General features: G+C 41.5%; 1 long non-coding RNA gene and 1 other non-coding gene across 3 annotated transcripts in view; one reads left to right on the plus strand and one right to left on the minus strand.

The window, feature by feature from the left end:
- The window catches only part of LOC114817659, a 37,843-nt gene that overhangs the window by 17,369 nt on the left and 7,612 nt on the right, over positions 1–12,862 (plus strand). The gene's annotated exons all lie outside the window — the stretch shown is intronic.
- On the minus strand, positions 11,605–11,742 carry LOC114818070. Its single transcript, XR_003765891.1, has one exon. It is a non-coding gene; the product is annotated as a small nucleolar RNA SNORA7 (small nucleolar RNA).

Raw genomic sequence — 12,862 nt, forward strand, 5'->3', positions numbered from 1 at the left:
CCTTCAGGAATATGTAGAATGAATCTGTCACTTAATATTCCTTTGATGTTAGTTGTCAGAGCATTTATGGATTCCTCTTTGGTGAGGTACCAGTTTGGGATAGGGCAGGTTTTAAGAATTATGGAAAGAATTAATCTGTAGAATGACAGAATTATAATCTCATTCATTGCCACATCAAAACAGAAACTCCTCACCATCCCCCCACAAGTCCGTTGTGGGCGGGGAATGTGTCTACCAACTTGGTTATATTGTATTTTCCCAGCTCACAGTACAGTGTCCTGCACAAAGTAAGGGCTCAATAAATGTGATTGATTCATTGATTGATCGGATTTAAGGGATTCCATCAGCTCCTCGCTCCTACCTAACCTCGCTATTCTCCCACTACACCCTAGCCAGCACATTTCACTTCTCTAACTCCAGTTTACTTATTACACCTTGATTTTGTTTCTCTCAAAATTGATTTCCTGCTCACACCCTGTCTCCTGCCTAGAACTACCTCCTTTTTCATATTCTGTCACTGTCACTGGTACAGATTGATTGAATGGTTCAGTAAGCACTCAATAAATATGACTGACTGATTGATTGATAGGGGGCAAGGATCGTGTCTATTAACTGTACCAAACTCTCCCAATCACTTAAAACAGTGCTCTGCACACATTCAGCTCTCAATCGATACCACTGATTGATTGATGGGAATCAAATTATTGATAGTAACACTTTAACATGCATTGCTATTTCTACTTACTAGAATGTCCAAGTACTGAATTTAGTTGCTCCACTGAAACTATATATGTGGTTGAAGGTCAAACCTAAATGATCATAATAATAATAATAAAAACAATAATAGTACTTTTAAGCACTTACTTTATGCCAAGCAGTGTACAAGATACAAGATAATCAGATTGGACAGAGTTCCTATCCCACATGGGGCTCTCTGTCTAAGTAGAGGGCATAGAATTTGATCCCCATTTTACAGATGAGGAAACTGAGGCACAGGGTAATTAAGTGGCTTCCCCAAGTTTGTACAGCGGACAAGTGGCAGAGTCAGAATTAGAACTCAAGCCCTCTAATTTCCAAGCCCATGCTCTTTCCACTAGGGCATACTGTGTCTAGTCCCATGCTGATCGATCATCTCAGTTTACGAAGTCTTTAATTAATGTGGACAATACAACAAAATTTGATCTTCCTCTTTGCTTTTGCCACCAAATCTCCAACATTTGCTTACATTCTTCACAGAGTGTGTAACCAAGCTATGCAAGTCTGGAACTGCATGCGAAAGCTAAAAATATGGCAGTTACCTTGTACGATAAAATGTCTATTTTTTAAAAATGTGTGTTCATTTTACTTACTTTTTTTGGGATGAAGCCGTACAAGTACGTCAACTAGTCTCATGCTGTGCTCTCTGAGCTCAACATGCCTATCTGAAGCTTCCAATTCTATCTTGCTTTCTCAGACACTCAGAAATACAACTCATTATACTGTGAGAAAATAGCTTAGTGTGGCCAACAGACATTGGGGAGATGGGCTGGGCCGCAAGGAGGGGGGAGAGGTTGACATATGAAGGCGGGAGAAGCCCGGTGCCCTGCAGTCTTAAGCCTGCCTCGGCTCATCAATGGAGGAGAAGAGAGGAAGAGGGACAGGGATAACAGGGAAGCCAGTCACCGCACTAGTCACTGTATTGTTTCCAACCTCACTGGCTCTGAGTTGGCATAGTGGATAAAGCACTGACCTGGGAGTCAGAAAGTCATGGGTTCTAATCCCGGCTCTGCCACTTGCCTGCAGTGTGACCTTGGGCAATTCACATCACTTCTCAGTTACCTCATCTGGAAAATGGGATTAAGACTGTGAGCCCCATGTGGAACAGGGAAAGTGTCCAATGTGATTTTCCTGTGTCCACCCCAGCGCTTAGTAAAGTGTCTGGCACATAGTAAGCACTTAACAAATACCGCAGTTATTATTATTATTACCACACTCTGATCGCCATCTTCTTACAGGACACCTCAGCTTCTCCCCGCAAAACTGTTCTCTCCCCCTGCAGAGAGCCAGTTGTTGGGTAGGGATTGTCTCTATCTGTTGCCAAATTGTACTTTCCAAGTGCTTAGTACAGTACTCTGCCCATAATAAGTGCTCAATAAATACAATTGAATGAATGAATGAATCTCCGTTCTCCAGATCCGGGCAGCAGCGTCAAGTGTGGACTGGAGTGGGGTGAGATAAGAGGCAGGAAGGTCAGCAAGGAGGCTGACGCAGTCATCAAGGCAGGATATGATACGTGCTTGGGTTAATGTGATAGCAGTTTGGATGGAGAGGAAAGGGTGTTTTTTTGCAATATCGTGAATGTTGTTCAGACAGGATTTAGTGATAAATTGAATATATGGGTTGGATGAGAGAGATGAGTTGAGGCTAACACCAAAGTTACAGGCTTGTGAGACAGGAAGGATGGTGGTGATATTGACAAAATTGAAACCAACAGTTTTGAGCTCCACACGGCCTTCCCTTCCCCTCCCCTACTCCCCTACTACTATTAGGACCATGAGTTAGTGCTTAAATAGCAGAGAATGTAAGTGCTCTGCACAGAGTAAGCGCTTAATGATATTTCTCCCCCGTTTAGACTGTGAGCCCGTCATTGGGCAGGGATGGTCTCTATCTGTTGCCGAATTGTACATTCCAAGTGCTTAGTACAGTGCTCTGCACATAGTAAGCACTCAATAAATACGATTGAATGAATAAGTGCTACAGGAAGTTACTTAAATTCTTAGGTGGTGTGAAGATGCTGAAGAAGTAGTTGGGAAGAAGCAGTCATTCAATTAATTGATTTCAATTATATTTACTGAATGCTTACTGTGTGCAGAGCACAATACTAGGTGCTTGGGAGAGTACAGTGGAACAATAAACAGACACATTCCCTGCCCACAACAAGCCTACAGTCTAGAGGGGGAGACAGATATTAATATAAATATATCAATAAATAAATTACGGAGATGAACATGAGTGCTGTGGGGCTGGGAGGGAGGTGAATATAGGGAGCAAGTCAGGGTGGTGCAGAAGGGAGTGGGAGAGAGGAGAAGGGGTCTTAGTCAGGGAAGGCCTCTTGGAGGAGATGTGCCTTCAGTAAGGCTTCGAAAGTGGAGAGAGTCACTGTCAGATTTGAGGAGGGAGGGCGTTCCTTTTCTTTCCTGTTCCATGATAGGCAGCAGGAAAGGGGAAGGAAAACCTAGAAATTGATTGGGGAAAGCCCTCCTGCAGGAGTTGTGATTTCAGAAGGCTTTTGAAGATGGGGAAAGCTGTGGTCTGTCAAATTTGGAATGGGAGGGAATTTCAGGCAGGAGACAGGACATGAGCAAGAACAGATTGAGTTAGCGTGAGAGGAATGAAAAGTGCAAACTGGGATGCAGCGGGAGAAAAGAGTGGATAAGTAGGAGGGAGAGAACTGACTTAGGACCTTTTCTCTATTTATTTTACATTCATCCTTTAGGGGAGTTTACCCAGTCTCATGGCTTCACTTATGATGTCAGTGCAGGTAACCCCTTTCATTCATTCAGTCAGTCATATTTATTGAGTGCTTACTATGTGCAGAGCACTGTACTAAGCACTAGAAAGAGTACATTATAACAATAAACAGGCACATTCCCTGCCCACAGTGAGCTTACAGCCTAGGGAGGAAGTCAGATAATAATATAAATAAATGAATTATAGACATCTACATAAATGCTGTGGGGCTGGGAGGGGGGATGAATAAAGGGAGCAAGTCAGGGTGATGCAGAAGGGAGTGGGAGAAGAGGAAAGGAGGGCTTAGTCAGGGAAAGCCTCTTAGTTCTCACCTCCTCTGCAATCTTTCACTTTCTCCTGCTTCCAAGACATTTCCAGTTGGATGTCCCTCAAGCTCAATATGTCCAAAACTGAACTCCGTTTCCTTCCACCAAATCTTTTCTTCACTTCACTTTCCCAACACAGTAGACAACGCCACCATCCTCCTTCTATCTGAAGCCCAGAGCCTTGGCTCTATCCTTGGCTTCCTCTCTTTCCAGCCATCATATTCAATCTGTTGTTAAATCCGGTCTATTTTTTCCTCTGCAACATTTTCAGAATTCGTATCTTCCACTCCTCCAAACAGACCCCACCCTTGCCCAGGAAACTCATCACATGCCACTCCTCAAAACCCTTCAGTGTTCCACATTCTTGACTCTCCCACCTCTGTCCCCTTGCTCGCGTGTTTCTCGGCCTGACTTGCCCAAGGTCGCACAGCTGGCAAGCGATGAAGCCAGGTACTCTGGCTCCCAGGCCCACACTTTATCCACTAGGCCAGGATGCTTCACTAGGATTTATAAAGAAAGGGAAGCTGGGCAGCTGGGCCAGGACTCTGCTCCCCCTCCCGCCATATCAACGGCAAGTCTTTCCTTTGGAGGAACGCAGCCCAAAGCAAAGATGAGAAATGGTCTGTGAACTCCCAAGAAGGGAAACTGTGATAAGCCATTCTATGAGGGTCAAACCTCTGAAAGGTATACATTTCAGAATGCAAAAATATCCTTCTAAAATAGCTCCCTGTAGACCGTAAGATCGGTGTGGGCAGGGAATGTGTCTGTTCATTGTTCTATTGTACTCTCCCAAGCCCTTACTTAGTACAATGCTTTGCACGCAGTAAATGTTCAATAAATATGATTGAATGAATGAATGCTCTGCACACAGTAAGCGCTCGATGAATACTTTTGATTGAATAGATGAATGAAAGAAAAGTACATTTAGAAATGCAATGAACATCTGAAGTTCAAATAACTTACTGGTCACCAGCAATTATGTTGTCCCAGTTAACAAACATATTCAAAAATTTATAGTAATAAATTAAAGATGGTTTTCTTGGAACTCCATTGTTTCAGTCTTCAGAGCAATAGTGAAACGTTACCTCTTTAAATCTGGTTTACTTACATAAGGAAGTTGTCATGGTAAATATAATGCTGCTGCAGAATTAATGTTGCTAACCCCCATGTTACACAGTTTTCTTAGGTGCTACAGAAAAAATGTTGCTTAGGCCTCACTCCAAAGCTGCTGTATTAGGGTGCTAGTTGATTTTATTCTTTCAACTTGCTTAATGTTTTCATTTATATTCAATGCAGTTTAAAATCACTCTGGTCAAACAACAAATTACAAAATAATTCATAGTAAAATCATAATAAATTTATACCAAGTATTGATTTAGCATTAATTTTGAAACTGCACGAGTCAATGGATCATAAATCTGCAATAAATTGGCCAAGAGAAAGACATAAATGCTAAAAAAAGTCACTAGAGAGTTGTATATGTTGTGAATGTGCCTTTTAGATAGTTACATGAGAAAATATATGGGAATATACTTTATAAATTTCAAAATTAGAAGCATAAAATAAAACATATAGAAAAATAAACTATCTCAAAAGAATAGTACAGAAACCACCCATAATTGGGTTCCTATTCTTGACACAATAACCTCACAAGTCAGTTTAAAGTTACCCTCAGAGCAGGAGCATTTCTTTCCCCTTCTTCTACAAGGAATTGGGAATAGTAATTGAGCAAGGCTTTAACATAATATGCAGGTTCTTGGATCGCATTTTTGTTGTGGGAATGTTTATACTGCAAATAGACCACATATAATACCATTTGATATTAAAAACCACAGAATGTGTTCCTTGTACTTATGAACTGCTGGAACTTAATCTTTACCTTTTTTGGATGTCACTAGGACTCCATTAGTGATATAGCTTTTACTTCACTTCCGAGCTATGGGTTGTCCAATTTACAATACATTCTAGGAGAGGAGACAGACATTAATCTGAATATATAAATAAATAAATTACAGATTGTACATAAGTGCTGTGGGCCTGGGAGGGGGCAAGAATAAAAAGAGCAAATCAGAGTGATGCATAAGGGAGTGGGAGAAGAAGAGAGGAGAGCTTAGTCAGGGAAGGCCTCTTAGAGGAGATGTACCTTCAGTAAGACTTTATACTCTGATTAATACATCCTATTTCCATATGGGCTCATTTTAGTAACAGCATTGAATTTCTGGCTTAAATTCAGCCTGCGGTCAACTATGACCCCAAGTGTTTGCTCATCCTTTATATGTTTACAGTAGTCCCTTGGTCTTCATGGGGATTGGTTAGAGAAATTCCCATGAATGAGGTGAGATGGTGAATCCCACCAGCACTTGATGGCAGCTGCACTAAAGCAGTAGATTGTTCATCCTACAAATCGTGGCTGATGATAACAGGTGGCCATGTAGAATGAAAATTAAAGTCTAGTGGACATAGGCAAACAGAAGAGTTGGGCAGTTAAGTCGGATGGGCAGGCATGAGGAGAGTTAGCTGCGGAGGAACATCCACAAAAAAAACCCCATGAACAAATTCTGGGATTAGTCAGCATCCTTTAAAGCTTGAAAAGAATCAAGTGTCGAAAGATTTTTCATTTACAGAAATTATGAGTGTCACCTACCCTGATTGAGGATGTCAGTCAGTCACTCAATCAATCGTATATATTGAACGCTTACTGTGTGTAGAGCACTGTACTGTTTGGGAAAGTTCAGTATAACAATAAAACAGACACAATCCCTGCCCATAATGAGCTTACAGGGTGTGTTTGTGTGTGTATATGTGGTAGTGGGTATATAGGCTTGGGGAAGCAGACAGTCTTTTCTCAGAGGACAAGACTAACACTAAGTGTCACCCAACACAATCCACCCAGCACAGCCACAGCTGACCCAGGGAAACGAAAAATGCCTGCAGTCATGAAGTAAGAGTGTTTGGAGCCATGAGATGTTCTCCAAGTTGTAAGCGGCCCCTTCAGAAAGCTGATGGCCCAGCCATTTTCTAGATACTGCGCTAGAAGGCTAAGATGGTCCCCCATCCCAACCACCGCCCCAGAGGAAGGCCTCAGATGTCTGCATCCTGGGAACAGAATGCAGTCCCTGAGGAATGCTCAGAGACTTTACAGCCAGCAAGGAGCCTCCTCGGATCAAAGGAATCCTTGTCTGGATACTGAGCAGGACTGAGGGCAGGCAAGGGATAAAGTGTGGGTGAGAGGGGGTGTTTGTTGTCTGTTTGAGGGGGGTCACCCTGCAGCTCGGATCCCTACTGGGTGGCAATAAATTTATTTATTTATATTAATGTCTGTTTCCCCCTCTAGACTTGTTGTGGGCAGGGAATGCGAGTGTTTACCGTTATATCGTACTCTCCTGAGCGCTTAGAACAGTGCTTTGCACACAGTAAGCACTCGATGACTACAACTGAATGAATGAATGGTAAATAAACCTTATTGAATCTTGCCTCAAGACCGCCCACTGAATTTTGAATGTTGCCTCTATGGGTGAGTCCCTAGGTGAACTGAAAATACTTAAAACATAATTGCAAAGTGCTCCATATAAATAGCGCCATGTATTTACTGTTTTAATGTGCATATTTGTGAATTAAACAGAAATCTCCCCCCATTTATTTAATTCCAAATATTAAGTTGGTTGAACCGGGGCATTGTTCTTACTCGCTTTTTGATGTGGAGCATGGCTTGTAGGTGCTCCTCAAGAAATTAACTGCAACTTCTGTGATGTGTTCAAGTCTCTCAGTGAAAAAGGAAGTTGGACAGTTACCTTATCAGCAGACTTATAGTCTTTAAGCGCCTAGTGGGCAGGGAATGTTTCTGCCAACTCTGTTGTATTGTACTCTCCCAAGATCATAGTACAGTGCTCTCCACATAGTAAGAGCTCAGTAAATACAACTGTTGATTGGTTGATGAACAGTGCTTGGCACATGTAATAATAGTAATAATAATAGTAATGGCATTTGTTAAGCACTTACTAAATGCCAGGCACTGTACCAAGCGCTGGGGTGGATACAAGCAAATCGTACTAGAAGTCAGAAGGAAAGGGGTTCTAATCCCGGCTTTGCCACTTGCCTGCTGTGTGACCTCGGACAAGTCACTTCTCTGGGCCTCAGTTACCTCATCTGTAAAATGGGGATTGAGACTGTGAGCCCCACGTGGGACAGGGACTGTGTCCAACTCTATTTGCTTGTATCCACCCCAATGCTTAGTGCAGTGACTGGCACATAGTAAGTGCTTAACAAAAAACATTATTATCATTATTGTTATCATATTTGTTAAGTGCTTACTTTGTGTCCAACACTGTACTGAGTTTAGGGGTAAATGTGGGATGTTCTAATTGGACATGGTCCCTGTCCCAAATACTCTTGAATAACTAAATAAAATTGAACATTAATACTGGCATTAAAAAAATCTCAACATAATGGGAGTGTGGGGAACATTAATTGTCCACTGAAATACTGTGTTTTGTGCATTGATTTTGTGATGACTCCAGCACCTTTTTGTAAACTGTATTCCCTTTGAGTTCCTTTAGCCAAATGTCAATGATATATTTTTTAAAGTATACTATCCTCCTTTTAGACACAGAACATGCAAATTGGATATTCCCTGGGGTTTGCAATTCATATTATTTTCAATGATTTAAAAGAATTATGGATCTTCAGCTGGATGAGGAAACAACAGTTATTAAACTGCCAATTTGATTTGGTCTTTTATTCTGGAGGTAAACTGGATATGACCAGAAGGTTTACATTAATTTTTGCTACTCCTTTCATGTACGTATGGCATTTTTTTGATGGTGTTTGTTAAGCAATTACTATGTACCATAAACTATACTAAGCACTGAGGTGGATACAAGTAAATTGGGCTGGACACAGTCCCTGTCCCACCTGAGGCTCACAGCCTCACTCCTCATTCCACAGATGAGGTAACAGAGGCATAGAGAAGTGAAGTGATTTGCCCAAAGTCACACAGCAGATATGCAGAGGAACCAGGGTTAGAACCCAGGTCCTCTGACTCCCAGGCTCATGCTCTTTCCACTAGGCCATGCTGCTTCTCTGGGACTATTGACTGGGATCAAAGATACATTATATAATATGTCCATCAGTTTCTCAATTTCTGGTGAAATAATCTGGCTTTATCATTATTTCATCAGCAGATCATTGACTCCTATCCTGTTGGTACTCACTAATATTTCTCTCCTCATTCAAGTTGCTTCTAAATTCAATAAAAAAATGGGGACAATGGAAATGACAGAAAATTTGAATATTGACTATATACTGACTCAAATATATTTATGAGTATAATAGTAATGTCAGTATTTAGTAAGTGGCTACTTTGTGCAAAGCATTGTACTAAACACTGGGGAAAAATACAGAAATGAGAATTAGGCATGGTCCCTGGCCCCTGAAGGGTTTCACAGTCTAAGGAGAAGAAGGTGTGATTTAGAAGGGAGGTGGGGAATATGAAAACTTGCCTGCCATTGTCTGCATCTTCATCATTTTGCACAGTATTTTTTAAGTGAATGTAGTTTTCTATTCTTAACTACTTCCCCTTTATTCTAATAACATTGAGCCATTTGCTTTCTATTTTCGTGAACATCTCCCAGAACTGTTGAACGAGATGTCGAGCACAATGTAGGTGATTATACTGTCCCTTGTGAACCATCAGTGTGTACATATAAAACTGCAGAGCAGGAATTTATTTTAGGATGAAGTAACCCAGTTTTGGGATCAATTTGTGGAAGTAAAACGTGGTAGACATCTTCCGAGAGCAAAAAAGTAAGATATTGCTAAGCCTAATTCACTTGATGGGTTTCAGCTCTCTGTACTAAATTTTGTTCCTTAGAATATAAAATGAAAATTATTTTAGACAATTAGGATTGCTACTTTGAGCCCAGGGAGCTAAAGAAATGTTCATGTTCTACTGAAGGAGTTTTTTCAGCATGTATAATTACTTTAAAATGATCATCGAAGGTTTCCTCTTGAGTCATTTAAAAACACTGAATGTAAGGGCTATATTGATGTGATATGGTCTATAAACCTAGAAACATATTTAACTTAAGATTGGTTTTTTGATTGCATGTTAGAGTAGTTTGCTTATTATATTTATCATGAACTAACGTTGTAGGAAAGGAATGCTTTGCCGGGGACTGAAAGCAGTGGCCACCTTAATGGTAGATCTCCATCTGCTTTGAAGTCAGCTCCTTGTGGATGGGGATCAAGTCTGCCTACTCTGTTGTACTCTCTCAAGCACTCAGCACAGTGCTCTGCACACTAAGCACTCAATCAATACCACCGATGGATCGACTGATGGATTGATTGATAATCTGTACTATAACAGCGGGGGGACAGATGTAGTCAATTACCTTGATGAGAAGCAGCATGACGTAGTGGATAGAGCACAGGTCTGGGAGTCAGAAGGTCATGGGTTCTAATCCCCGCTCTAACATGTGTCTGCTGTGTGACCTTGGGCAAGTTACTTCACTTCTCCATGCCTCAGTTACCTCATCTGTAAAATGGGATTGAGTCTGTGAGCCCCACATGGGACAGGGACTGTGCCCAACAAGATTTGCTTGTATCCACCCCAGCGCTTAGTTAAGTGCTGTCGCGTAGTAAGCGCTTAACAAGTACCACAATTATTATTATTATTATTTATGACCACTCACTCAGGCCCCAAACACTCAATCAGACATACACACAAACATACTAATAGAGAAACATATGTATTCGTCAGATGTGTTCAGCGAGGTGTACAGCAGTGCTGACTGGGGAAGGTGAGAAGCAGAGTGGCCTAGTGGATAGAGCACAGGCCTGGGAGTCAGAAGGACCTGAATTCTAATATGACTCTGCCACTTGTCTGCTGTGTGACCTTGGGCAAGTCACTTAACTTCTCTGGGTCTTACTTACCTCATGTAAAATGGAGATTGAGACTGTGAGCCCCCTTTGGGACAGGGACTGTGTCCAACTGGATTTGCTTGTATCCATCCCGGTGCTTATTTCAGTGCCTGGCACATAGTAAGCGCTTAACAAATATGATTTTTAAAAATAGGTCAGAGAAGCATCAGTCTCAGGCCTCTGTTGGCTACCCAGAGTTTCTGCCACAACTTTTCCAGAGAGATTCTGCAAGGGTTATGGAGGTGAGAAGTCTAGCAGCTTTCAGGGATAGTGCTTTGCCTGTTTTCTGTTTCACTTTCTCCACTTCTGCTGCTCTGCTCGATGCAGCCCCGTCATGGCTCCCACGGCTGGGAAACGAAACTTTTGGTGGTCCTTCCGGCCTTCTTTTGAGTGGTGGGGCCAAACCAGTAAACTGAAAAAATAAAATTCTGAGAAGAGAATCACACTTGAAGGTTCCATATTTCTCAGTTACATATCTGTATGTGTCCATATGTGGTCCCTAAACAAAATGACCTTTTTAATCTCCTTTCTGTTTTCTATAGGAATATTAGCCTCTAGGTGGGCCTGAACCGCTGTTTCACTTGAGACCCCTAAGGCAATTTAATTTAATCATTCAGGCTTCTGTTCTAAGCACTCGAATATCGCTACTCTTGTCTTATGTTGTCGAGTCGTCTCCGACCCATAGCCACTCCATGGGCACACCTCTCCCAGAATGCCCCACCTACATCTGCAATCATTGTGGTAGTGGGCCCATAGATTTCTTGGTAAAAATACATAAGTGGTTTACTGTTGCCTTCTTCCATGCAGTAAACTCAAATCTCTATCCTTGACTCTCTCCCAAGCTGCTGCTGACCAGCACAGGGGAGTTTTGACTTGTAGCAGATTGCTTTCCACTTGCCAGCCACTAGCCAAGCTAGGAATGGAATGGGTAGGCCTCTGCTTGACTTTCCCTCCCGTAGTCGAGACTGGAAGAGTACTGGCAACCCTCCAGGTGTGATCCTGAGAGGGGATCACTACTCTTAGCACAACTGAATCAACCCTGGAAACAAGGTGACCTTCCCAGGAATTCCCCTGCATCTTTGGTAGCCTCTGGAAAAGAACCTCATCTCTTTAGTCTGAACTGAACCCCTGATGTCCTCCATTTCTAGACCTGGATCCTTGAGCCTGGGCCGAAATCCGATTGATTTCCTGAGGAGAGGGGTTTATTGTCTAGGACATTTATCCTAATAACTAAATACAAGTTTAGTGTGTACAGTTTGGTGTGTGCACCTCCATCTTGACCTTTGGACACTTGATATTCTCCCCCCCAACCCCAACCCTTCAGCACTTATGTACGTATCTTTAAATTATATATTATAAATTATTTATTTATTCCTATTAACGTCTGTCTCTCCCTCTAGCCTGTAAAGTCGGTAGGGGCAGGGAACGTATCTGCTAATTCTCTTGTATTCTACCTTCCCAAGCACATAGGAAGCGCTCAATAAATAAGATTGATTGATTGATTGATTGATACAGTGAGACTACATCATGGGAGTCTGTTATTACAGTCCACTTATGGGAAACCATTTTAAAGTCTCTTTTGGCATTATTTATTGCATGAATTGGAATAGAATTTCAATGTGCATTTCAAGATTTTGAGTTGAAAACATAGTGTCTTCACACAACATTAATGATAAAACAACATTAATGGCATACCACCACTTGGGAAAAATGCCAGTGTATTAAATATGAAGACTAAATATAATCGGTCAAACAGGTTAGATGCTGCCTTTCTTTCACTGTCCTTTTAATTTACAATTTTCAGTAGATTGTGAAATAAGTGAATGTATTGCTTGAATCCTGGGTTATTTATTTTAAAGTGACCCTCCATTCTTAAGAGGAAATATAAAGTCAGGTACAATAGGGTTTTAAAATCAAGTTATTCAGTAGTATTCCAAAATCCTTTTCAGTGAAAAGAATGACTAATATTCAGAAGTATGTTATGATGCAAATGTCACCTACTCACTTGCACCAAATGCCTCAGAGGAAACAGAACAGTGCTTGGCATATAGTAAACGCTTAACAAATACCATAATGATTTTTTAAATATGATTGGCAAGGACAAGAGAGTGTGCACTATAGCTATAATA

The sequence above is a fragment of the Ornithorhynchus anatinus genome, chromosome 17, assembly GCF_004115215.2.
Source record: "Ornithorhynchus anatinus isolate Pmale09 chromosome 17, mOrnAna1.pri.v4, whole genome shotgun sequence".
NCBI lineage: Eukaryota > Metazoa > Chordata > Mammalia > Monotremata > Ornithorhynchidae > Ornithorhynchus > Ornithorhynchus anatinus.